Raw genomic sequence first — 5,643 nt, forward strand, 5'->3', positions numbered from 1 at the left:
ATTGATTGAAGAAAATCGATTCTTCGTGTGTTGCACATCTAAGTCATCAATTTTGCATAAGCGTTAGGATGTATGCATGTTTTCACAAAACATTTGAGGACTCTAAGATATTTAGCTCACACCGCAACTTGCAAAACCTTCTCTCATTCGAGGGCTTAGTGAAAATATCTGCTAGTTGATTGTTAGTCTTCACATGATCAATGATGATATTGCCCTTGAGAACATGGTCCCGAAGAAAATGATGACGGATCTAGTTGTGCTTAGTCTTCGAGTGTTGTACTAGGTTGTAGGCGATCTTGATTGCACTCTCGTTGTCGCAGTAGAGAGGCACATTCTTCAAGTTGATGCCATAGTCTCTGAGGGTTTGCTTCATCCATAGCAATTGAGCAAGCCAGGATCCAGCAGCAATGTACTCAGCTTCGGTAGTGGAGAGAGAAACACAGTTCTTCTTCTTTGAGGACCAGCAGACTAATGATCTTCCGAGGAAATGGCATGTGCCTGATGTTGACTTGCGATCCACACGGTCACCAACATAATCAGAATCATAATATCCAACGAGGTGAAGATTTGAGCCCTTGAGGTACCATAATCCTAGTGTTGGTGTGTGAGCTAAGTATCGAAGAATATGCATCACAGCCTTATGGTGTGATTCCCTCGGTTTTGCTTGAAAACGAGCACACATGGAAACACTGAGCATTATATCTAGCCTAGATGCACAAAGATACAATAATGAGCCAATCATCGAGCGATATACGTGCTGATCGAATTCTTTACCATTTTCGTCAGTGCAGAGGTGGCCGTTGGTAGGCATGGGAGTCTTGATGTCTTTGCATTGATGCATGTCGAATTTCCTCAGAACATACTTAAGGTATTTCTCCTGTGATATGAAGATGCCATTGCGCTGTTGACGAATTTGAAGACCTAAGAAGAATTTCCGCTCCCCCATCATAGACATATGATATTCTTCACTCATCATGTAAGCAAATTCATCACAGTAACGTTTGTCAGTACAACCAAAGATAATGTTGTCGACACATATTTGGCACACAAATAGTTCATTATCATAGGATTTAGTGAAAAGAGTTGGATCGAGTGAACCAGGTTTGAAGCCTTTCTTCATGAGGAATTCCTTCAATGTATCATACCACGCCCAAGGGGCTTGCTTGAGGCCATAGAGTGCCCTTTTAAGTCTGAAGACTTTGTCTAGATGCTTCGGATCCTCAAAACCTGGGAGCTGAGCAACATGTACTTGTTCCTCGATCTTAGCATTGAGGAATGAACTTTTCACATCCATTTGATATAGAGTAATGTTATGATGATTAGCATAAGCAAGTAGTATTCGAATAGCTTCAAATCTAGCAACACATGCAAAAGTTTCATCAAAATCAATTCCTTCAACCTGTGTGTAGCATTGGACTACAAGTCGTGCCTTATTCCTCACCACTTGACCATCTTCATCTTGCTTGTTTCGGAAAATCCACTTGGTGCCGATGACATTGTGTTTGCGAGGATCTAGTTGTTTTACGAGTTCGCACACGTCATTTAGCTTGAATTGAAGAAGTTCATCTTGCATGGGTTGACTCCACTCAGGTTCCATGAAAGCTTCAGCAAATTTGAGGGTTCTGTGATAGACACAAAAGAGGAATGCCCAAAAAAGTTTAACTAAATGTGAGGCTTTTGAGCGAGTGAGAGGACTTGGCGCATTGATTTCATCGAGGATTTTGTCAACTTCTACTTCATTTGCAATCCTTGGTTGAGCTGGTTGAGGATTTTGTCTGGGCTGAGGAATTTGATCGGGAGAAACTTCCTCAGGTGCGCCTTTTTGAATTTCATCGGTGCTGGGGATGATTTCTTCAGCAATTTCCTCAGTAGGAACAATGTCTTCAGTAGCTTTGAACTTGATTGCTTCCTCAAGAGATAAATTGTCTGGCACAGGAGACAATTGCTCTCTTTGCGAGCCATTAGTTTCATCGAACCGCACATCTACAGTTTCAACAACTTTGTTGTGATAGGTGTTGAAGACTCTGTAGGTGTGCGAGTCCTGTCCATAACCAAGCATAAAACCCTCATGTGCTTTACGTGCAAATTTTGAACTATGGTGAGGATCTCTAATCTAGCATTTTGCACAGAAGACTTTGAAATAACTTACATTGGGTTTCTTATCAGCGAGGAGTTCATATGAGGTTTTCTTGAGGAATTTGTAAAGATATACCCTGTTGATGATGTGGCAAGCAGTGTTGATTGCTTCAGGCCAGAAACGACGAGGAGTCTGATATTCTTCAAGCATGGTCCGTGCCATTTCAACCAGAGTCATGTTCTTGCGTTCAACGACGCCATTCTGTTGAGGAGTATACGGAGGAGATAATTCGGGAGTAATACCAAGTTCATCAAGATAATCATCAAGACCGGTATTTTTAAATTCTGTCCCGTTGTCACTCCTGATGTGTGTGATCTTGACGCCGAAGTTCGTCGAGGCCCTTGAGGAAAATCGTTTGAAGACTTCCTACACTTCAGTTTTATACAGAATGATATGTACCCAAGTATATCGATAATAGTCATCAACGATGACAAAGCCATATAAGGATGCTGCATTGGTTAGAGTAGCATAATGAGTAGGTCCAAATATATCCATGTGAAGTAATTCAAACGGACGAGTAGTAGTCATGATAGTCTTCAAGGGGTGTTTGGATCTGGTCATTTGTCCAGACTCACAAGCACCGCAGAGGTGGTCCTTGAGGAATTTGACCGATTCGATGCCAATGACATGCTTTTTCTTCGCCAGCGTGTGCAATTTCCTCATGCCTGCATGACCAAGTCTTCGATGCCACAACCAGCCTTCTAAGGTTTTTGCTAGTAAGCACGTGGCTGGTTGAGGACCTGTGGAAAAATCAGCAATGTATAAATCTCCTCTCCTAAAGCCTTCGACAACTTTGGATCTGTCAGATTCCATGATGACTACACATCTATATTTTCCAAAGATAACAACCATATCAAGATCACAAAGCATTGAGACTGACATGAGGTTAAACCTAAGGGATTCGACAAGCATCACTTTGTCCATGTGCCTGTCCTTGGAAATAGCCACTTTGCCAAGTCCCAATACCTTGCTTTTACCTTTGTCAGCATAAGTGATTTGCTTCAGTGGTGATGGAGTCAGTGGCATATTCATCAGCAAGCTTTTATCACCAGTCACGTGGTTTGTGCAACCACTATCAAGAACCCACTCAGTACTCTTTGGTTTGTCATCCTGCAGATGAATTAGTATAGCTTACCATCTCATATGCTTCAGACTTGAAGCATATGATATCAATTTCATCAGATAGGAATTTCATCATAAACAGTAAGTTTGAGGACGTGTGAAACGTTATCATTTCATCAATTTTAGCTTGCGTCCAATCAAGCATTTTCCTCAGGTCTCCAGCAATTTCTTCAGATGATGATTTTCATCTGGAGACCTGACCTGTAGAAGTGATTAGTTCAATTTCTTCACCACCCACATCTGAAGGGGTGGCAAAGAGTTCATCATCCTGTGAGCACCATATGAGAAAGGGGGGCATTGAAGCTAATGCACTTCTCTTCATAGTAGGGGGTTAAAGTACTCAAATGAATAGGTAGAGAAATTCTTTGAGGATTTATGAACATTATGATTTGAGGTATAATGCTCATATTCATATCCCTTGTAATTTCCCTGCATATCAAAATCATTAGCACGAGTACAAGCATAGTTTTGACCATTTGAGGATTTTGATCCTCTTGAAGACTTTGGACCACCTGGGGAATTTGATCTGGGGTTCAGGTTCTTCACTGGTGGTGTCATGAGAACATTCACATGAAGATTTTCCAAGCAACTTTTGGGGACCCAAATTTTCTGCAGGGGTGGTCCATTCCTGCAGTTAGTTCCAACATATCGAGCAAATACTTCATCGGATTGATTTTTGAACAGTTTATAGTTGGAGTCAAATGACTCGTCTGAGGAATAGGATAATTCACATGCAAAGCCTGTTAGATTGGATGGATCAACAGGAGGTCCTTTAGCAGCAACCATGAGGTTTTGGGATACTGCTCAGGTTTCCAGTATGATCCATCAGCATTCAGTTTCCTTTCAAAGGCAATTCCTTCTTTCCTCGGCTTCATGTTCAAAATCTGCTTTTTGAGCATGTCACAAAGGGTTTAATGCCCTTTGAGACTTTTGTACATGCCTATCACATACAATTCCTTCAGCCCTGCATTTTCGTCAGTAACATTTGTGATTTCCTCAAGTGAGGAATTTGATACCAGAGGAGCAGTTGAAGAATTTGTAGCAATAGAAGCATTTGATGATTCTGGTGAAGAATTGGCAGTTTCATGCTCGATGCATTTGAGACACGGTGGAGTGAATTCAACCTGAGCGGCACTGATCTGTTGAGCAAGCAAAGAATCGTTTTCCATTTGAAGATCATCATGAGACATCTTCAACTTCTCAAGATCAATTTTTCTTTGAAGAAATTCATAGGAAAGTTTCTCATGATCAGCCAAGAGTGTGCCATAACGATCTTGAAGACTATCAAATCTAGACTGAAGACTTTGCACATCTTCAGTGAGGATTTGAGTACGATTCATTTCATCATTCAACAGATCATCGCTTCTATCTAGCAGTTTTTGAAGCTTTTCAATGGCACTTTGTTGCTTAGTTGCAATGTTGGCAAGTTTACTGTAACTGGGTTTTTTATAATCATCAGGTTCAGAGTCACTTGAATCGGAGGAGGAAGTGTCATTCGCTACCTTTGAACCTTTTGCCATGAATCAATAGGTTGGAGCAAAGTCATCATCATAGTCACGAGTGTAGATAGCGTTGTCATTTTCTTCAAGGTTGAAGATTGACTTGCTCACGAATGTGGTAGGTAGTGCAAGACTTGCCACACCAGACTCTGAGTCTTCTTCAAAACCTTCCTCTTCATCACATTCCTCAGATTCTTCCTCAGAATCCATTTCCTTGCCAATGAGTGCCCGAGCCTTTCTAAAACTAGTCTTCTTGTGCGATGAGGACTTTGAGGATGAGGATTTTGAAGATTTCTTCTTTTCTCCGAGTCATCAGAACTTTCATCCTTGTATTTCTTATTCTTTGATTCCTTCACCCAGCGAGGACAATCAGCAATATAGTGACCAGATTTTTTAAATTTGTGGCAAGTTCTTTTCTTGTAGTCTTCAGATGAAGATTCTGATTTCGTCATATCTCTTCTTAAAGATTTACCAAACTGGCCACGCCTTGTAAACTTCTGGAATTTCCTCACGAGCATTGCAAGCTCCTGTCCAAGTTCTTCAGGATCACCAATGCTGCAATCTGAGTCTTCTTCTTCAGATGAAGAAATTGCTTTGGCCTTCAGCGCACGAGGTCTAGAGTAGCTTGGTCCATACAGATCTCTCTTTTCTTCCTGTTGGAATTCATGAGTATTGAGTCTTTTGAGTATATCAGCATGATCAAGCATCTTATAGTCTGCTCTTTCTTGAATCATCAGAACCAGTGTATCAAATGATGGATCGAGAGATCTTAGCAGTTTCTTCACAACTTCATGGTCAGTGATGTCTCGAGTTCCCACTGCTTGTAGTTCATTTGAGATGTCAGTGAGGCGATCAAAGGTATCTTGGCAGCTTTCATTGTCAAGC

The sequence above is a fragment of the Hordeum vulgare genome, chromosome 6H (assembly GCF_904849725.1).
Source record: "Hordeum vulgare subsp. vulgare chromosome 6H, MorexV3_pseudomolecules_assembly, whole genome shotgun sequence".
In the NCBI taxonomy this organism is placed as follows: domain Eukaryota; kingdom Viridiplantae; phylum Streptophyta; class Magnoliopsida; order Poales; family Poaceae; genus Hordeum; species Hordeum vulgare.